A 23,483-nucleotide genomic window follows, 5' to 3' on the forward strand; every position below is an offset into this window, starting at 1 on the left:
AAAAAGAAAAGAAAATTAAAACTCAGGATAGAGAAAACAAGCTATGGAAATTGTTTAAGTCAACCAGAAATCTCTAAAACAAAGGAAACTCCAGGGGTAGAGTGGCCGCTTTCTCTAGATGTATACGTGTTTTTGGAGAGAGCTGCCTTTGAAGTGAAGCCCTCAGCAATCTAAAGCTTACTGTCAGGACTTGCATTGTAATAAAAAAAAAAAAAAAAAAAGGCCCACTCTCATGTTCTTAAACAGCAGAGGATGCAAAGAAGATGGCAAAATATTGGGCACATGTGATAGGGAAGGTATGAAATAATTCAATTATATTAGTATATAAAAGAAACTAAAAATGAAAATGATAAGAGCCATCCAAGTGAATCTTTTAATTATACAATTGGAATGATTTATTATAAAATTGTGTGTGGTCATAAGAGAAGTGCATTTATTGTTCAAATGAGAATTTCAGGGAAATTAGGAGTGCCTGGATGGCTCAGTTAGTTAAGCATCTGACTCTTGATCTCAGCTCGGTCTTGAGTTCAAGTTTCACATTTGGCTCCATGCTAGGTGTGGAGCCTACTTTAAAAAGGGAGAGAGAAAGGGAGAAAGAGAGAGAGAGAGAAGAATATCAAGGAATTTGAGTTTTGAATTGATCAGCAAAGTATCATATTATCACATCACCATTATTGGTCATTGTTTCCCCACATAAAACTAATCGATAATTACAAACAGATGTTTGCTTTCTTTGTCCTGTTTCAGTCAAACATACATTTTCCTTTGTCTACAGATGCATCTTCTTTACTTTCTATTAAATTTTTATCTCCTTCCCATTAATCTTCCACATCTGGTGCTTGACTAAACTGTCTAAGAACATAAATAAACTCACCGATACTAAGTTTAATAGACAGTTTTTTAAAAAAGATTTATTTATTTTAGGGAGAGAAAGTGAGGGGGAAGGGCAAAAAGAGAGGCAGAGAGAGAATCTCAATCGGACTCCACCTGAGTGTGGAGCCCAACCTCGGGCTCAATCTCAGGACCTTCAAATCATGACCTGAGCTGATATCAAGTCAGTTGCCCAACCAACTGAGCCACCCAGATGTCCCCTGACACTTTTTAAACCCCACCTGACCTGATATTTCAGAAATAAGTGGCTGACAATTTACCACATATTCTCTTACTGATACATCCTCTGTCTTTCTTAGTCTATGTGGAATTGAATTGAGAAACAGTTCTACGGACAGAATTTTTATTTAGTGACCAAACAGGAGACAAGTCCTTTTCTATGGACTTAGAGAAAGGAGAATGTAAACCTAGGGAATGGATCAAATAATAAAGGGCAAAAGTTTAATAAGAACTTTGTGAAAGGATTTAAATCTAGTATGGAACCAGAGGATATGAAATGGAGAATCTCATGCATGTGGTTTCAAAATAAAGTAACTTAAGAACTGAAAGACTAATTTTTCATAAATATCTGATTTACAGAAGAATGAGACTTATCCCCTTGGCAGTAGACATTCATCAAGAATCTCTCCACATCTCTCCTCAATCCTTCTCCAAAGAACTTATTGCTTGGGCTCTCATTCTTGCCCATTTCTCCTGGAGCATTCTATCTCTCAGCAAATGTTAATTCCTTAGAATTTCTTTAACAATCCCTTAGACCAAAGCCAAAAAATCAATATTGACACCTGCCTTCTTCCTACCCTAAATCCAATCAATTGCTAAGGGCTTATCAATTCTTCCTCTATTTGTATATACAGTTAGTTCTCTGTATCTCTACTGTTGTCCAGATCACCATTGTCTTTTATAACTGTACTTCATTCCTACAATTTTGACCCTATTCCTATCTCATATATTTTCACAGAGAGGACAGAATTATTTCAAAAATGAAAATCAGATATATTACTCCTTTGTTTGAAAGCTGTCAATCTCTTTTCATTTTCCTTAGAATGTAGACCCAAATCTTTACTTGGATCTATACCATGATTCCAATCAATTCTTTGCCTACCTGAGAGATGCTGGCAGGCCATCACATTCCATCTGCAAGTTTCTTCCTGGCCTAGTCATATTTAATCATATCCCATGACTTTCTCTTTAATATCATAATTTGTAAATTTCCAATATTTTCACAAAGATTGAGCTTATTGGGGCTTAAAACATGCTTTCAAATGAATGAATGACATTTATATAACAACTCCTTCCTGCTTATTATAGCAAATGAAAATGGACAGGAAATAATTACTATGCTTGATTGTTATCCATTTGTACTTGGAGATGGTTACTTTTATGTGTCAACTTGACTGAGCCAACTGGTGCCCAGATATTTGGTCAAATAGTATTCTGGGTGTTTCTGTAAAAGTGTTTTTGAATCAGATTAACATTTAAATTGGTAGACTGAGTAAAGCAGATTTTTCTCTACTCTTTACAATGAGACCCGATTGGATAAGCTTTATCCAATGCATTGGAAGCCTGAACAGGACAAAAAGTCTGACCTTCCTTTGAATAAGAGAGAATTCTTTCTGTCTGATTGCCTTCAAATGAATATATTGGCTTTTTATCCACCTTAATCTCAAACTAAGACAATAGTTCTTAGGTCTTGAGCTTGCAAGCCTTCTAATGGGAACTACACGATTGGCTTTCCTGGGTCTCAGGCCTTTGGATCTGGACTGGAACTAAACCATTGGCTCTCTTGGGTCTCTACTTGCTGACAGATCTTGGAATACCTCTATAATCACATGAGCCAATTCTTTGTAATAAATCAGTAGATAGATAGGTAGAGAGAGGGAGAGGGAGATTGAGAGAAAGACAGGGACAGACAGAGACACAGAAAGAGAGAGATCTCCCTATTGGTTCTGTTTCTCTGGAGAATCCTAATACAGAGGCATTGTAAAAATATAGCTAAAGTGACTTTTGGATTAAATAGTGAAACTTAGTCATAACATTGTTTTAGGATCTGAGTGTTCTGAATTAGCGTAATCCATCCCCAAAATGCAGTTGTACTCTCTGCCATAGTATGCACAGTGCCTGGTATAATAGGCATCTGAACAAACGTAATCCAAGTAAATATTTAAAAAGGCTTACTCTATTAAATGCATAATATTTTCTGTGCATATTTAAGCTTAATTGTATAAATAAGTAGTTCTATGAATTATTTAATAGTTTACTCAAACAACTGTTCATCTATAAGAGAAAAAAATACATCCAAATAGAAAACATATACAAAAATCAATTCCAGGTCAATCATAGATTTAAAATAAAAAAGCAAAATTTTAAAAAAAAATTACCATAAAAATACTAAAATGCCTTTTTTACTACATAGATTACATTTCCTTAAGAAGATAAAAAAAATATCTGAAAGGAAAAGAAATAAATTTCCCCAAAATACATGTAAAAACACAAAGAATTTATACACAAAGGATTTTCTTCAATTCAAATATGATAAAATAACTGGTATCAGAATAACTTTCTTGGCAAAAATAATTATCAAAGAGACAAAATAAAAGAAAATCATCTGAAGGAATTGGAAAAATAAAGTATCAAAAAGACTACTATCTTTGAAAAAAGAGAAGCAGCACAGCTGGTGAAATCTGCTTAACCCTATCTTTTCTGAGGCCATTCCCAGGTTCTTCCTGCAGGAGTCTAGAACACAAGATGACTATGATCTCACTTGGAAGGGAAGACAGAAGTCAGAGACTTTGGGAGGCAAAGCAGATGAAAAGTGAAGGACACAGTAATGAACGTACTGCATAGGGGACTGTGGAAGGAAACCCCCAAATCTGCATACTAGCACATTGTAAGTCATTGTGTAATTCTTAACCAGTAATATCAATAAGAACTACCACTACATGCAACAAATGACTGAATCGCATAATCAGACACTTGAGTGCAGGAGGCTAGACACAGAGATTTCAGTTATGTGAAGTTCAAGGACAGAGAATGGTAATATATGGTGACACTATTTTGAACTTTATTTTTTAAAAATATTTTTTATTTATTCATGATAGACACAGAGAGAGAGGCAGAAACATAGGCAGAGGGAGAAGCAGGCTTCAGGCAGGGAGCCCGCTATGGGACTCGATTCCAGTTCCCAGGATCACACCCTGAGCCAAAGGCAGACGCTCAACTGCTGAGCCACCCAGGGGTCCCTATTTTGAACTTTAAATGAATGATATGGAATGGTATATATCAAAAGTACTTAGGGGGAAAATGTATAAAGAAAACAAAGCAAATTGCTAAAAGAAGATATCTATTATGGCAGCATTCAGTTAAAAATCTCAAAAGGACACTTTATTGAGGTTATGAATACATACACATGAAATTTGAAGTTAATATTTGACAAAGTTTGGTAGAAGATACATTATATTATTCTATACACTGAAAAAATATATATATATTAACAATAAGGTCTGTGTGCTTGTCTTTAAACACTCTTATCCTCAAAATTATGTTTCAGTTGAAAAGTTGCTGCAATGGACACATAACCTCTGGTCAAAAGAACTGTGTGCTTTTGACAGGATTATTACTTTAAAAATAAATTTGTCAGAAGAATGGTTTATTATGTGTGGTTTAGATTTATTAAAAAAATATATCATCTGAAAAAGTTTGTCTTATAGGTTAAGACATCATTCATATTCTATTTCATACTAGAAATATGCTAATGAAAATTCTTAAGTATTTATAATTTAAGAATGTATATACCTTTCTAATAAAAAAGTAGTTTTTTCTATGACATAATCACTTCCTCAAGAAGTATACAGTTTAATAAGAAAAAGAGAATAATTTTGGCACCAGAGCTCCTTGTACTTCCAAATTTGAATTTCCCAATTGACCCGAGAAAAGAATCAAATACTTTACCATATAAAAATATGTGGGCACTTAGAAAGTTTTTGTGCTTTTCATCTATTTTGGGCCCAAACTCAATGATAGTATGTCAGTATGTCAGATGTAGTATATATCACTGTTTGTATTTTCATTGTTTACTATTTGACATACATTTAAGCCTCAACGGAGAACTTTTCTCCAAAGGAACATACATATTTTTTTAAAAATAAAAAACTTAAATTATTTAATACATATATTTATATGCCCTTAACTTGGTTACCTTGAACAAGTCCATCCAGGAACCAAAAAAGTAAAATCCACAATGTCTGACATTTAATGAATTATCAGGCACATAAAAAGTAGGCATAAGGTTCTTAATGAGGAGTAAAAAACAATCAATGAAAACAGAGTCAGAAACAATGTATATATAGTACGCCTAGAAGATAATGAAGCTAAAAAAAGCTATTGTAAATCTACTCCATATGATCAAGAAGGTAGAAGAAAAAATTAGGATAATAAGGAAGGACATGAAAGATAAGTTTCTTAAAAGACTCAACTGAACAACTAATGATAAAAAATAAAATATCTAAAGTAAAAATATTTGAGATGAGATTAACAGAAAATTGGACACCGCCAATGAAAACATTAATCACTTTAAAGTAGAGGACTTCCTAAAGCTGTCCTTCCCACATGAACACCCATAAGCCTTCCTATGGCTCTCAATGCTTAAAAACTAACCACTATTCTCATGATAGCCTCAAAAACCTGCATGGTGCATTCCTCACCTATTTCTAAATCTCACCATGCATCATGGTCTCAGTCTCAGCAGGTTTTAGCTGCCTTGCCCTTTTTCTTTATGGCCTATAACTGAATGTCAATTGTACATGATGTTTCACCTTCCAAATTCTCCTCCCCACACCTCCCCACACCTCCCATTTTTCCCTAAATATCTACTTTAAATATCACCTGCAGCATTATTTCCTCAGGGAAGCTCTCTATGAATCCACAGATTAGGTTGTTATCTCTCTACCATATACTTTCATAGATCCTGTGTTTATTTTATTTTAAACTTACCAGTTGTAATTTTACATGTTTTCTGTCATATTTTTAGCGCCTACCTTTTTCACTTGCATGCTGGCAAGAAATATATTTTGTTCACCAATGAATTCCCAGCTCACTACCTGACACATGTTAAGCAATCAACAATTTTTTTGAAAAAAATAATAAGCGAATTTATTGTAAATTAAGATTTTTCTTTGGGCTGTAATGTGTTTGGTTTATGAAGTCTCTGCTTCATTAAATATAATTATTCAGGCACAAATTTCATTAGCATTTAAGCCCCAAATCAATTAGTTTTCTGTATTTGAATTTTCTGTATTTGTATTATTCCTAAGTGGTAATTTCTCAGAAATATTAAATAATTTATCAAGACTAACATACTAAGCTCAAGTACAAAAGGATTCAAGTTCTAACAAAAATGTGCCAGAGCATAATAAACAAAATATATTAAAATAAAAATATAACACTGTACAGGGACACTTGGGTGGCTTAGTGGTTGAGCATTTGCCTTTGGCTCAGGGTGTGATCCCTGACCCCGAGGTCCTGGGATTGAGTCCTACATCAAGCTCCCCACAGGAAGCCTGCTTCACCCTCTTCCTATGTCTCTGCCTATTATGTATATATTTCTTATGAATAAATAAATAAAAATTTTAAAGTGTTATGAAATATAACAGTATATATAGCAAAATGCTAAAAGTCCTTATATTTTATAAAATCGTATAGTGAGAATTTAATGCAGATTAATAGTTAAATCATATAAAATCAGCTAATAATAATCTAATAGCGAAAATATTTTCCTTCTCATTATTGAATTATATAGTCCATGAATGACAAAATAACAATTTATTCAAAAGCTTATACAAAAAATTTAAGTCTTGATGATAAAATTTAGCGAGGATGCTAGTCAGTATGTACAGTGAAAGTTCTTCCCAGTGTATGATAATGAATCAAGGTGCATATTGAGTTTAGGGAGTAAGGGTTTCCTCTAACTAGAAGCATCACAGTTAGATTTTAAACTACTTTAGTATTCTATACATTAAAATTTAATAATAACAATAATAATAATACAAAATTATTTTCCTTACCAGTGTAATCATTGGGTGGTTGACAAAAAGGAAATAAAAACCACACTGTAAAAGATCATAATCTCATCTCAAGTCTAAAATGATTTCTACTAAAGAAGATCCATGACTAAGAGTTTACATTTCAAAATTACAAAATGTACAAGGTTTTACAACAAAGGAGTGTCAATAGACACAATAAAGAACAGACTGAAATCCTCCAGAAAGCTTCAGAAAATAGTTGACCATCTGAAAGACATTATACAATGGTATATCCAAAATTATTAAAGGCCTAAAAGAAGGAACATAAAACAAGACAAAATATACTAGAAAAGATAACTTGGAGGAAGAGCAAAAAACCCATTTCTAACATTAAAAAGAAAGTGAAAAGTGAATACAAGAAAAACTGTGGATTGTCTAATAGCACAGAATTAATAAATTCCAAGAAAGAATTGGACAAATTACATGCATCACACGAGACAAATGGATATCTATGAAAAACGAGACTGAGAGACTTGAAAGGTAAAGTAAGAAGGTACTTGTATTACTGCTGTCACTCAAGGAATCAGAACAAATATGAGTGCTATGGAATAAGAAATGTATTATAACTAGACCTTACACAGTTATGAGGGAAGCCAAAAAACATAAAGTCAAATGACCAAAGAAAAAATCACTATTAAGGAACCTCAAAGAGGAGCTGATGAAGAAGAGATGAGAAGATTATTATTGCCTTCAAATTTGGTGGTTGCCTGAAGTTGCTATATGTCAGTAGGATAGTAGTTGATAAGAATAACAGGACACCCAAGTAGAGGAAAGCAAGGAAAAACAGTAACCAAATAGTAATATGTTCAAAGATAACCTGAAATTCATAAAAACTAGCTGGACTCAAAGGTCAAAACCTATATATATAATGTATGTGTATGTGTGAAAAAATATAATGGGAAAAACCTAAGGGAATGCTGCATCAGTTTTGCCATTCAGTTAGAAGAAAATGTATTTGTCTTACTTGGTTTACATTTTTAATATTATTTAAACATACGTGCTGGACATATTTGGAGAATTAAAATTTTAAATTTTATAAATTAAATTTATAAAAAAAACAAAATGCTATTAATCAGTGTTTATGTCTTCATTCCTTCTAGCAATTCTCCTCCAGAGAAAAGACTAGACCTATTCTTTTCTGTTTTTTTTTTTAAAGATTTTATTTACTTATTCATGAGAGACAGAGAGAGAGTGGCAGAGACATACACAGAGGGAGAAGCAGGCTCCATGTAGGGACCTCGATGTGGGACTCGATCCTGGATCATGCCCTGAGCCAAAGGCAGATGCTCAACCGCTGAACCAACCAGGCGTCCCAAGACTAGACCTATTCTGATCCAATGACATGATTGGTCCCTCACTTTAAATAGATGCTGTGATGTGATGCATAGAAGTAATGTGTTCCAATCCCAGAATATGAATTGGGATTGTAGGAAAGGATTTCTTTAGCACATAGTAATGGAAATGAAGTTGGTCTTTTAATAACTGCAGTAGCTGTTGAAATAGAGGAAATACTGAATAGTTTATGTGAAAATAATCCAGGATGCTTATTTTCCTTATTTTTAAAAAATATTTAATTCAATTATGTGTTTCCATGGTAAAGCCATATAATTGGCTAAAAATACACTTAAAAATGATGTCTTGTATTTTTCTAGTGCTAACAGAAAATTATCAGGGAATGAAGACAGTCGTGTCTAAATATGCTAGGTTTATTTCTGAATCTCATTAATGGTGTTTGCTTCTTAAACAAGAACATCACATTGCTGACCCTATCCTAGATAAAGCACAGGTGGTCAACACATAACAGGCACATTAAAAATGTTTGTTTTTTTAATTCCTCATTTTTTCTTACATTTGGTGCAGGTACTATCCTATTTTTCCTTAATGCAATTTAACACTTCCTCAGGTTATATATTTCAATTATTACCTTCATAATCATTAGTTTTTAATCAAATCAACTCATCTTTATTTCAGCTCTAAGCAAGATGTTGGAAGGATATTTGTGGCTATAAAAAAGAATAAATTATGTATGCTTTTTGCACTCAAGGAATTTATAATTCATTGGGGGAAAGAATCATCTAATTATAAAAAATACAAGTTTTTAAGTAAAACTTAAGTTTTTAAGTAAAATAATATTCTATTATATATTAAATGGTATAAGAGATAAATATCCAACTACTTAAATATAGTCTCTAGCAATTAACATTCTTCCAAAGGCCATATTTGTCTATCATTTTACAGCATTATGCAAAATTGAACAGGAAGTAGCAAATATTCTGAATACTTTTTAAAAACAGGCATGTTGGAAATAAAAGGGAAAATATGCAGATTCAAGAGCTGTTTTATATGTAAAATTTTTTTAGGAATATACTGGTCTATGGCAAGCCAGGATTTCCCATCTCAGGCAAAAATAACAAGTTGCTACAACTTCTTCCCCTATCAATAAGTCACTAAGTGCTATAGCACTTGCTAGGTGTCTTTGGAGTTTTGAAGCAATACATTTTAAACTGGAAGAAGATTCTCCAACCTATTGTCAGGGCATTTGAAGTGTTGTCAGTTTTGAGGCCAAGGGCAAGACAAGACTGTGTAGCAGGTCCTAGGCTATAGAGATATCTACCCAGCCATCCAAGTCATATGACCCAGCAGATCTGATGATGTTAGATGTATCTCTGGTGGATAAGGGTGTTGTGTGGAATCTCTGGAAATTACCAAGTATTATTGCAGAGCCCTAGGGCTGTGGCGAAGGTCATCATTCTGTGACAGGAGGCCGGCATGCTAATGTCCCTTATCATGAGAGAAAAGATAATTCTGTGACTAGTACTGCTCATTCTGAGTCAGTTATTGTCAGATTCACCAAGTCATGTAGTTGAGTGGTGCTATCCATCCATGATACAATGAAAATAGTATGTTCAGGATCACACCTGGGGTCTAAGATATAAGAAAGGTTAAAGGGCACAAGTAAGTTAGGTGATCAAGTTCTCACATCACTTGTCTTTCTTACACTGAAGCAAGCCACTCAGCTCATACTCCTGATCTCTTGGGAGAGCCATTCCTACCATTCTCTTATAGAAGACAGAAAACTTCATTTGAAGATGTATTTACAGCTTCAGGATGTAGAGGTAAATTACAAATGGATTTCTTTTATAGGACAGTGCTACTTAAAAAAAAAAAAAAAAAAAAGGACAGTGCTACTTATGCGTGGTCCAAAAGAGTAACAACAGTGAGAAGTCCTATCATTGGGAAAGCTCCAGGGAGCACATTTGATTGGCTGATTTGTTTGGAGAGAGAAGTATCTTAAGACTTGCATACACACAGAATTCTATAGACAATGGTAAATGGCTTCAGAGGTAAATATTAGAAGATCAGGAATAAAAAAAAATCTGGGCAAGAGACATATGGATGAACCTATGGAAGATGAAGTATGAAGATTTATATGTCTGATATTGGCCTAGCCATAGAGCATCCAACACAGGGGAAACACATTAGCCAAGTAGATGGGATGACTTAGCCTAAGGTCATCAGTAGCCTATGTCCTCAACAATTCCACTGCATGAGAGAAAGGAACATAAACAGAATGGCCATGGTGGCAGGGATGGTGGTTAAACATGGGATTAACAACATGGGCTCCATCTCACTAGAGTCAATTTAGTGATACTACTGTCAGTGTCATATTGTCACTACCAAATGCCTAACTTGCTAGCCTCAGAGACTGACACTGAACTCTCAATATGGCAAAATCTCTCAGGCCAGTCACTTAGTAGCAAGTGGATTATGTTGAACTTCTACCACGATGGAAGAGACAGTGATTCATCTTCTAGAATTAATACCTACTAATTTAGATTTCTCTTTTCTGGCTTCAGGAATACTGCTAGCTCCAGCATCAGAGAATTCTTTATCTATGCATATGTTACTTAGACTGAGGGAATCATTTTATGGAAAAGCAAGAATTACTTGGGTTCTACATTGTACAATATAGTGCATTACCTAGAAAGAGTCAGTCAGCTATAACTCGGTTGATCATTTTAGAGTTCTTTTGCTAGGAGAGCAGAAAGAAGAAGAAAACAGAGTTATTACATAGAAGGTAGATAATTAACCCTTATTATGATAAGGAGCTAGGAATTCTGCTACAGAATGAGATAGGAAATAGTAGGTCTAGAATTCACTAAGACATTTTTGATACTCCCATGCCCCATCCTAATAGTAAGTGATGAATTGCAAGTAAATGCAAGATTCCCAATGCCCCAAAACACTTGTGCTGAGGTATGGGTCAACCAAATAGGCAAACATCAGCCCAGTTGATGTGATGTCCAAATGTGAAGAAAATACAGAATGAGAGGTAGTGGAAGAGGAAGTTGGCTATCACAGCAAGGACAATAGCTTGTTCCAATAATAAGCATTAAGTATGAAATTCTTGCCAAGGGACTTATGCATATTGTGAGTGGATCCAAGTGAGGCAGGAATGGACCATATGAATATTACTTTTGTACTGACATATATTCTCTGACTACAACCATGGCTATGGTGAACAATTCCAAGCAGGCTTTAATCTACTTCACACTCGTGGTGACTAAAGTCAAGTATGTACCATACGTACAGGACTATGTATATGTATGTTAGGACTTTTCTGTTGCAGAGGCATGGGACACCTGAAAAAGACACTTGACATTCATATACAAATGTCACATGGGTGTGGTGTATCTATACTCTAAGGACCAAATCTCTAAGGACCAAATCTCAAGGCATGGAGATGATAGAAAAATCCTCTATTTCATTCCTCAGGCAGACAATTACATAGCTCCTCAGAAGGACCTGGTGGAGTCAGGCGTCCAAAGCCCACAATGATCAACATTCAATAATTGACTTTTATTTTTGTTTTCTCTCTTTCTCGTTTCATTCTCCTCATTCTTTATTCTTGCTTTCGAAGTTTGGTTCCTTCATAAACTTTGTGCATACAATGTCATCTGATTGTTATAAGGATTACGTGAGGTGTCAATTGTAAACTACTTAGAACAGTGCCCGGCACACAATAAGTATTTTATATGTTGTTGCCAATTAAAAAACAAATGATAATAAAGTTTTAAAAGATTAAACAGGATGGTCTCAGATATATAGATAGAGATATATATGAGAGAATATAAATTAGAAATTATTTTTTCCGGAATATATACCTTTCTTATTTGTACTACCTTCAACTCCCAAACTTTTCTCATTTCTATGCCATTAGAATTAATTTGCTTTTGACTCTATTCACATAATGAACTTCTGATGCTAATGTAAAACATGAGACCCTAGATCACTCAACATAGTGAAAACTCTCCACTTAGAATAATAATAGAATGCCCAAGATAACAAATTAAAGATACTGCTGATAACAAAATCTGAGCAGTATTTGCAAACTACATCGATATCAAGGCAAAGACTTTAAACGTATGGTTTCCAGATTATCATTACAAGTAGATGGATAGATAGATGGATAATAGATAGAAGAAGGTGATAGATGTAGATGATAGATTGATAAATAGATGATGATAGATAGATAGATAGATAGATAGATAGATAGATGATACCTATCTCTTGAAGCTGTGCAGAAAGTGGAGAAAAGAAGGAGATATAGGCATAGTATCTTATGAATCCTAATTCTAAAGGTCCATTTCCTTAAGGGAGTAAAAAGGGAGGAGCACATCTGTGACGTTTCCTTAGGCCACTGACAAATATCCTGCATCCATCTTCCTCTTGCAGAAAAATAGTTGATTCACATGAATATATGTCCATTCGAATAGCCTCTAGCCTTGCACAAGAAAAATAGTCCAAAGAACTATTGAATTATCCTTTCTTAATGTGCCATTTCTTCAAATATACTACAAAATTATTCTCGTAAGTCCTCTTTTCCTCGAAAGTATAATGAAATACATTTTTTCATTGTATAGAAAAATATTTCCATGATTAATTATATAAATAGGATATATATATGTATATATAAATATAATACTTAGAGTAAAAGAAAGGTTAGTAAAGGTTTCATGTCTGCATGTAAGAAATTGGCTGAAAAGCAGAGTGAAATCTGGAAAATGACAGAAAAATCTTCCAAAGCATTTTTCTTCGGTAGTTTGGATACTTAAAAGTATTGTTAAAATGTTTCCTTTTTCAATCTTCTTCCTGTCATAAATATTATTATCTACCATGGAGACAGCCTTTATATTCAGCTATCACCCACAGACATGAACAGCACTCCATGTATGCATTATAGTATGTTAAAAAAAAAATCTAAGGTTGAAATACTTCACACGATGAAGTGTTGCTACAGGGATTTTATCATTAAGTGGATTTGGTAAAGAGTATTAAAGGATTCATCTAAGTACAAAAAAATCACTTGAGAATCATCCTTGCTTCTTGACTGTCCTCTGGGTAAAATACTGGTCCTCCCCAATCATATTTTTGGAGAGTAAAGTGTTATTCTTAACTACATAGTTATTCTTCAGAGAACAATGTTAAACACATCTGCTCTGGATCTATTATCCAGCCCCTCCTTTCATCACATCAATCTATTGTTATGCAGAGAAGGGCGAGAATGTATAATAGATGAGAAGTGTATTGTTTTATAGCACTTGTCAATCTGACACTTAAAAAATACCTGCATGGAGGTTTGGTTTCAAAGAAATGACTTTCTCTTATGGAACCAACATTTCTTAGTAAATCAAAAGAAGATATAGATTGCAAAGAATGCAGTCAAGGTATCTAATCATGTCTGAAGGGTAAATACAAGCACTATACCTAGGTGCCATTCCATGCTGGGATATTGACAATTTGCTTTTACCATTTACTTTAAATATTAGAGAGCTTGGCTCATTTGACCTTAAATGATACTGTAAACCAAATATGAAGTGGAATAGTTTCGAAATGCCAAAAGATCCCCCTTTCTAAACTGTCCGTGTTGTTTTTACATATTTAACCCAGATTATTTTGTTTCCATATAAATCAGATTAATAAATATAAGAAAATGCTCAATTTACTGACAAGCTTAGTTTCTCTTCTGAGATGAGGTCCTAATAATTCATCTTTCCCAATTGTAAAGGAGAACATATTCTTCTCATTTCCTTATCTTTGCATTCAGTTTTCACCTAGTTTATATCTCATGATACCAAAGTGTATTCTTTACCAGATGCCCACCAATACCAGAACTACATCCTTTGTGGAATATACTACCAAGGTGCTTAGAAAGGGAGTATGAAATGATTGAATACATCAACAAAAAACTTACAGGCACAATGCTAACTTTTCTTGTTTTTATAACTAGATATGTCTCTGTGGGGTCAGGGGAAGCTACGGAATTCCATCAGAGAAGTTATAAGAGGAATACAAATTTCATTCCTGTCATCACTGAGTTTAAAAACAAAAGGATAGGAAATATACTGAAGAGTAAGAAAGTTGGTGGAAGAAACTCAAGTCATAGAATTATTGCCCCCAATGCCTAATAAAATGAATATGAAGCCACAAATCTTATAAAAGAGAGGAATTCACAGTAGTAACCCAGAAGGAACTGATGCCACCTCATTCCAAAAAGACATAAAGATTCTGGTACCTTGACTCAGACTCCATACCATGTTCAAAACACACACACACACACACACACACACACACACAACGACTCTCAAAATTAATACCAAGAAAGAATATGACTGACTGGGGGGCACAATTGTGAGAATTCTCATTATTACAGTTGACATTGGAAAGAAGTGAACGAAGATTTGCATGAGACATAGGATTTCTGCAGAAGTAAGAAAAGTGTAAAATTTTGACATTTTCCAGTGTTCCTTGCAGAAATGTGGTAATGGTAAGAAACCCAAAGTTATGAAAATAGATATCTTAAATCTTGTTAGAGAATATTTGCCAGGATCTTAGAAGAAAAGAAGACCAAACTGAAATTCTTCCATGTGCTCAAACTACAAATGCAGAATAAAATTCCCTTCTAATGGGAGCTTAGAGGGAAGACAAACAGTCCTGGGTAAGTAGGGAGTTACTGATGTAAGAAAAATTGCTTTAAAGATAGAGAAAGTGGGAGAGCTGACCACATTGAATTTGAGCAAATGACGAGTGGTACAGCATGGCAATCTGGTATCTGCCAAGAAAACCATAACTAATAAGAAAAAAATGGGAAAATTGGTGGTAAAGAGAGAGAAATAAAAGAAAAAGAAAGAAAGAAGAAAGAAAGAAAGAGAAAGAAAGAAAGAAAGAAAGAAAGAAAGAAAGAAAGAAAGAAAGAAAGAAAGAAAGAAAGAAAGAAAGAAAGAAAGAAAGAAAGAAAGAAAGAAAGAAAGAAATGTAGTAAACCAAAAGAAGGAAACAAAATAAGGAGTTCATTTTAAAAGAAAACATAATGAAATGATCAACGGAAAATGTAGATAAGAAAAATAGAACACAAATTTAAAAATCAAAGACCACAATAATAAGATTAAAATAGTTATCTGAAAAGGAAGAGCTGAGGAAGTCAAGAATCAAAATAACCAATTGAGAGAACTACATTACAGATCATCTCATAACAGAACAAACACAGATGAAAATCTGGTCATTGGCCCAAAGGAACTTACAGTCATCAGTGGGAACACAAAAGAGAAAGACAAAGACTACAGAAATCAGAGTCCATAGCTTTGATTTGACTTAACAAGAATTCCCATGCCTTTAAGAAAAAGGTAAGAAACTTTGAAAACCTTTGAAAACCCCAAATATGCTCAGATTTCAGAAAAATGCATGTCCATTTCCAAAACACAAAGCTCTGTTAACCTCTTTATCTCATTGTGTCTTTGTCATAGTCATGAGGTTAGAAGGTCTAACTTCTTTCCATTTAACAGATAACTAAACTGAGATGCAGAGAAATTGGGCTTGGCCAAGAGCAAATGTCAAGGAAGTTAAAGCGAAAGTTATTAATTTAGATGTTCTTGACTTAGAGCTGATGCTCTCTCTTTTGTTTCAGAAATGGCCAGTTAAGGTATATAGTAGTGGTGCAGGAAATACTAACTGTGAAACTGTGAGGGCAGGATTATAGTACAGGCATTTATCTATCATTTAAAAATGTCTTATATCTTTCTTTGAATTGTAAGCAACATCAGATATTATTTCAAATGATATCTCCAGAGAATAACTGAAAATAACTCAAATTGGATGAAATACAGCAGCAGATTCCTATAGGGACCAATTACAAATAAACAGCCTCATTAAAGCTGTAAATGCTTATAAAGTACATCAGAGCAGGAACATCCAACAGTGAAGCACAGGTGTACACAGTTACTACCAATATTTAGCATAATTTAAATTTGGAACATAATTTAAAGTAATTTAAGGGAAAGTGCAGGCATATGAGGATCTCCCAACCAAATGATGATGGAAGAAACTGCAGTACAAGATTGAAATGTCTACTTTGTTTTGTATTGTGTTTGTCCAATTTACCCTCTCTGTCCCCCTATTTCTCCCTTCATTAGAAACTATCTAGTGCTTTCTATAATTCATTGATGTGCCTCACATTGACCTTTCTCCTTTGAAAATTATTCCACATCTGTTCATACATTCTCCTCATTTAGACAAGTCATTACATTCTTTCTTCCTTCTAGAGTTTTAGAACTAAGTTTCATTAACATGACCAGGAGGATATTTATCAATATATATCTTAAAGTACAAATGCTTTTCATAAAATGAATTACATAAAGAGAGAAAAATTAGAGGAATAGTTATTTGAAGATGATAGGACAGAAAAAGTATAATTATAAAGAAATGCTTGGAATTATAATTTCCATTTTTGCTTTCTAATACCAGAAAACTGAATTTAACATGATAGGTTCATTTTTTACCACACTCAATATGTTCCATCAATACAAGTCAATGAATTTTGTATTGAGACTAAAATGGAATTAACTACAAGAATTCCTGTTAATGCCTTCAAATCAGTAGTAGGAAGCTCTATAAATAGAATGATATCGAGGCACAAGTTAGTTTATTCTCAAGTTAACAATTTACCAACTGTGATTTTTACATATACATTAGAGAAAAAAGTTATCTTAGAATAAATTATTTGAGGGATCCCTGGGTGGCGCAGCGGTTTGGCGCCTGCCTTTGGCCCAGGGCGCGATCCTGGAGACCCGGGATCGAATCCCACATCGGGCTCCCGGTGCATGGAGCCTGCTTCTCCCTCTGCCTGTGTCTCTGCCTCTCTCTCTCTCTCTGTGACTATCATGAATAAATAAATAAAATCTTAAAAAAAAAAAAAAAAAGAATAAATTATTTGAAAATCACTTTGCCTAGAACCCAGTTAAATTTGACTGTTAAATTGTTGAAAACTGAAAATGTAAGTAGTCCATCTGTTTGACCTTAGTCAAAATATTAACACTCTTGGCTAGTTTTCTCATCTATAGAATCAATATTGGATAGAATAAACTAGGTGCTTTTAACTTGGGAACAAAAATCTTTTGTTAATAAAATATATTTTGGCCTCTGTCTTGAAGACGTTTCTGAATGTCCCAGAATTTTTTTTGTAAAAATGACGTATAATTTCCTGTGTGCCTTGTTTTGGAGAGAAGATCAATACATTTCATCAGATTCTATGCAAGGTGGACTGCATGTTTCTTTGTATCTCTAATATTCTATTGATGCTATGATGCTCTATCTGTGGTTCACTGAGTGGGGAGAACAATCTGTGAAGGTTGTTGAAAATATGGATCATTGGAACACACCAAAAAAGTTTTTGATTCAGGAGTCCTGGGGTCAAGCTGACATGAGAAGCACTGCCACAAGACCCGTTGCAATTATAGATGTGATAACCAAAATGCAGTTTAAAGTATTTTAAAATGATAAAACAATATTCTCTTATAGTCTGTGCTGATTAGCATAAGAGAAGCCAAGCTCCTTAATGTTTCTTTATTGATATTTTAATTTTTATTAAGGTGGCTCTCCTGTCTATACTTTCACAAGCAGGGGAAATATTGGAAATGAAATCTCACTGGATAGCTTTAAGTCTATGTAGAATGTTTTATGAAAGGTTTAGATACATAGGAAAACAAAACTATGAGCTAAAATAACATTTGAGTTTTATATACTACTACACTATGGATTTATAATGTAGTTGTGTTAGCTTTGTGGTTTTTTTGTTTGTTGTTTGTGTTTGTGGCTGTGTTTTTTATTTTGAATTGGAAAGATCTACTTTTCTTCCTATAGAGTGCCCATTTCTTTTTTGGCATTGCTTATAATTCTTCAAGGGTTTATACATTAAAGGAACTCTAAAAACAATCATGTTCCTATGGAATCAAAGCCATTACTTTTAAATTTCTTTATTCCATTGCTTATCACTTCCACAAAGTTATCTCCTTTGTGGAAGGAGACTTCCATTGAAGTCTCCTGGAGAGTTTTCAGGGGGCATGAGACTACACTAGTTATATTTCTAATTATTACTGATAAGAAATGGAAATATCTGCTTTGTCCAGATGAGGTCATTAGCTAAAAGCTAAGGAAATGACTGCAGTACATTAAAACATTCATCTAATTCACTTTTTAAGCAGTCTTGTCAGGCTGAAAAACGAGGAATTTAACAAACCGTAAATGTTCTCATAAAGCCCTTTATATTAAGTTGTAGCAAATTAAGATTTTTTTCTTTAAAAAATAAAATAAATAAACTGATGGCCTCTAAGCATAGTTTTTGGAAGTAATCATCAAATAAACATCAAAGAACAAATTCAGACTTAGTAGAGATGTTATTCAAAAGGATGGTTGTAAAGTAAGGAAAGGCACTATTAAAATAGAAAGTGCTCACCATAGATAGCAAACATCTGAGGGTAAGTCAAAAAGGGCATTTCCCTTACAGTGAAAAAAGGCTAGAAAAAAACAAAGCGTGGGCAAGTTGGATGAAAGACTTGTATGATAAGACGGAGTAAAGAATGCTTTACCCAGGGGGAACCTGGCTAGCTCAGTCAGCATGTGACTCTTGATCAGTTGTAAGTTCTAGACCCATGTTGAATGTGGAGATTACTTAAAAAAAATAAAATATTTTAAAAAATGAATGTTTTACCCTGAGGTCAGCCTAGACTATGGTGGGCTCTGAAGAAGGGCTGTGTGGTGGCTCAGGCTGAGGGTGGCCCAAAAGCTTGGGACCTGGGGCATGGAGAGAAGGTTGACCAAAGTTTGGTTAATAAGCACTTGGTTCCAAAGGATCAGTGGGGATAGCAGTTTATTTAATCATTTATGAGGCAAAGAATAAGAATTTGGAGACTCTGTGTCTGGCCATATCATACATAAACAAGAGACTATTAATTGAATTCACAGAAAGAACTTTTCCCTATAAAATGAGTTGACATTGCTCATTATGTCCTAAGCACTATGCCATTTGCCAGGTTGCTGGGCATGAAGGCATCATTCATATATAATTTTGTTTTTAAAGTATTTTTATTTATTTTTAATTCAAGTGCAGTTAACATAATGTTATATTAGTTTCAGATGTACTAGTGATTCAAGTCTATACATTACTCAGTGCTTGTCACGGTAAGTGTACTCTTAATCCCTTTCACCTATTTCACCCTTCCTCCCCTCTAGTAACCATCAATTTATTCTCTATATTTAAGAGCCTGTTTTTGTGTGTGTGTGTGTGTGTGTGTGTGTCTTTTTTTAAAACTTTTTCATTTGCTTTGTTTCTTAAATTCCTCATTTAAGTGAAATCATATGGTATTTTGTCTTTCTCTGTCTGGTTTGTTTTACTTAGCATTATACCCTCTAGATCTATCCATGTTGTTGTAAATGACAAGATCTCATTCTTTCGTATGGCTGAGTAGTATTCCATTGCATATACATCTCACACCTTCTTCATCCATTCATCTATTGATGGATACTAGGATTGCTTCTATATTGTGACTACTGTAAATAATGCTGCAATAAACATAGGGATGCATGTGCCTTTTTAAATTAGTGTTTTATTTTCTTTGCATAAATACCCAGTGGTGAAATTACTGGATCATATGGTAGTTTCATTTTAATATTTTGAGGAACCTCCATACTGTTTTCCACAGTGACTGTACCAGCTTATATTCATATCAATAGTGCATAAGAGTCCCTTTTTCTCTACATCCTCCACAATACCTATTGTTTCTTGTGTTTTTTAGTTTAGCCATTCTGACAGATGTACAGTGATATCTCATTGTAGTGAATTTGCATTTCCCTGCTAATGAGTGCTGTTCAACATCTTTTTACCTGTCTATTGTCCATCTGTATGTCTTCTTGGGGAAAAAATGTCTATCCATGTCTTCTGCCAATTTTAATTGGATTATTTGGGATCTTTTGGTGTTTAGTTGTATAAGTTCTTTATATATTTTGGATATTAACCTCTTAACAAATATGTCATTTCCAAATGGCTTCTCCTATTTGGGGGTTTGTCTTTAGTTTTATTGATGGTTTCTTTCACTGTGTAAAAGCTTTTATTTTGGTGTAGTCCTAATAGTTTAATTTTGGTTTTGCTTTCCTTGCCAAAGGAAACATATCTAGAAAAGTATTCCTATAGCTAATGTCAAAGAGATTACACCCTATGTTTACTTTTAGGGGTTTTATGGTTTCAAGTCTCATTTGGATCTTTCCATCCATTTTGAGTTTATTTTTTGTGTATAGTATAATAAAGTGATTCAGTTGTATTCTTTTGCATGTAGCTGTCCAGTTTTCCTAACACCATTTGTCGAAGAGACTATCTTTTTTCCATTGTATATTCTTGCCTACTTTGTCATAGATTAATTGACCATATAATCATGGATCATTCATATTTAATTTTAAACCTTCAGGGGTAACAACTCCTAGGCTATTTTAAAGTTTATATATGACCTAATGCTCCTAAATCAAATTTGGGATCATTAGAAAATCAAATCTTAAACATTTCTATTTAATAAACATTCTAAATTCAATAATCATCTTAAACATATCTCTGTACATCCTCCTACCCCTTTTCCTTATCATCATCACCACCTTTTAAAACATAAAGTATGGAAGCTTTAGAATAACTGGACTGTTTCCATAAGCTATATACCATATGCCTATACTCTTATCTGGCTGTTTCTCTCTACTCACTTCAGAGGAAATCTGTTGATCTACAAGCTATAGATGGACACTCCTCCTCCACTGGTGGAAATGGAATTCCCCTATTAAACTTCATAAAGGGTCATACAGTTTTATAAGAAAAGCAAAGGGAAGACAGATTTATGCAAGCTTCTTGGAAGAGATGGAATACAGCTCTTCCTATACTAAGATGAAGTGGACCCTTGCCTCAGGCCTGGTGCTTTTAGTGTTCAGCAATTCTTATGATTAGAGAAAACTATGTATTTCAACAGCTAGTTCTAAAAAGCAAGAGACATAAAACAATGAAATCTACTTCCATGGGCACCAGACAGAACTGTTGTTTTCATTGTCACTATATAATCACACATTTTTAAAATATTCTCTGTAATTAGTCCTTACATTTTAAGCTGCCCTTTTGTGATTAATTTTCCTAATCCAATGTGTTCCTGCTGTCCACTTAAACCTGATTTTACCTCATAAAAATATTGATTAATGTGGAAAAATATCTAGATTTCAATGCTACATACCTGAGAAGCATACCCCTAGAATATGACCAGGTATTATGTTAAAATGAAAAGGTGTAATAATGTTACATATAATGCCACACCTTAAAGAAGGTACCTTTGACTAGGATGATGAAACAGTATAAGTAGATGTTAATATTTGATTATAAGCTAAGAGGAAGTCTTGAATATCATGCTGGCTCATGAATTTTAAGATTTATAGCTCTAAAATATAAATTATGGTCCATAGAATTTTCAAGATTTATATCTCTAAAATATACATAAATAACTCATAGAACTATGGGTCAAAATATAAGCAAATATGGTTATTGATCTAACTATTTTAAGCTGCATACACTAGCAAAAAATGATGTAAACATGTTCATACCAAACAGGAAGACAACAGTCAAATGCACAGACTTTGACTAAGTCACCTCAGTTTAACTTCCAGCTGAACCATTAATCTTGGGCAAGCTACCTTGGTTGAGCTACTCCTTACCTCAGTTCCTCAACTGTATTGTGAATATTAAAACAGCACTAAATTCAAAGTCTGTTCTAACTATAAAAAGAATTAATTGATTATTATAAAGATTTTAGAAAAATCCCTGACATATGTTCAACACTCAGTAAATGTTAGCTATTATTAGGCCACAGAACTTTTAGTGAAGACTCATTTTCAATGTACTCTAAATGAATGTTTCTTTATTACATAGTATTACTATGATGATTATTGCGAACTGATTGCAAGATAAGCATCATACACTCCAACAAACGCACACACTCACATACACATACATAAAATCTTATTTGATTTTTTTCATCATTTAAGGGTTTATAAGTATTACTGTAATGCCCATAATACCAAATAGGAATTGAGACATACAGTTGCAAAGTAACTTCTTCAAGATCACAGACTTTTTAAATAATGAAAAAAACAACCAAACCAAACCAAAACAAAACAAAATAACATACACTACTTTAGTAACAAAAAAATCTAGATTCTTAATCACGATATATAATTTACTAGCTGTATTGGCTATAGAAAGCTAACTGTCTGGCTTATTTCCTCACCTGTAAAATGGGAGTAACATTCTGTGCCCCTGCCTGCTTCTCGAGTTAGTGGAATCTAATGATGTAATAATGATGAAAACATTCCATCAAATGGAACAGGAATAACTGAAGATTCCTCAGCTTGTGGTATATGGGTCTCTTTAAGAGTGCTTCAGATTGCAGTGTTCTCAGCTACCTCCTCAAAGAGCATGGAGCTTGGTTTTCCTTTGATGAACAGGCCGGCTATTCCCCATAGCAGTGTCTGAAGGAAAGGAGAGTCTTTAACATCTATAATCAGAGCTGGTGTCTGAATGTGAATGGTCTTTTCTTTTCTGTCTGTGGTTGCTGGGTTGCCAGGAGATGTCGCTGCCTGGGGTTATTACATGCACACATATAGATCTCATTTGAAATGCTAAATTTCATAAATTTCTCCCTCTCTGCCCTAAAGATAAATTTGTTTTGCTCCTCAAAACTATCTTAGAGTTACCAAAATGAAGCTGCAGAGATCCTAATGACCCAATTCATCTTATGTAACACAACCATCTCCTCCAAGTAAAGATTCTCAAAAGCATTTTGGTAATTGAGGATTTGAAAGACATAGATTCAAAGACTATGGCTAAATTCTACCTCATGTTCGTATACCAGAAACAATCAAGTCTCTACAACATAGGCCTTTTTACTCATCCTTCCCTCATCTGCCCAAACTTCGACTTGTCTTCTAGTGTTTTTACAAAACAGGAGTCCCATCATCTGTCTTTGGGTTCTTTAAAGGACCCATGGTTTTTCAAACAAGCCTGAATCTACCCCCAAGCTTTGGTTCTGACAATAATATATATTTAAATTTGGTAAAATATATTTTATAAACTGCCATTGCTATCCCGATATCAATAATACAAAA

At 33.9% G+C, this 23,483-nt stretch overlaps 1 long non-coding RNA gene across 1 annotated transcript in view; it reads right to left on the minus strand.

Moving 5' to 3' along the window:
- Positions 1–22,821, minus strand: part of LOC140603140 (uncharacterized) — a 33,441-nt gene extending 10,620 nt beyond the window's left edge. Inside the window, exon 1 of the long non-coding RNA XR_012006187.1 lies at positions 22,607–22,821. This is a non-coding gene — a long non-coding RNA (uncharacterized lncRNA). The remainder of the gene's footprint in view (positions 1–22,606) is intronic.
- Between the last annotated feature and the right edge of the window lie 662 nt (positions 22,822–23,483).

The sequence above is a fragment of the Canis lupus genome, chromosome 13 (genome assembly GCF_048164855.1).
Source record: "Canis lupus baileyi chromosome 13, mCanLup2.hap1, whole genome shotgun sequence".
Taxonomy (NCBI): Eukaryota; Metazoa; Chordata; class Mammalia; order Carnivora; family Canidae; genus Canis; species Canis lupus.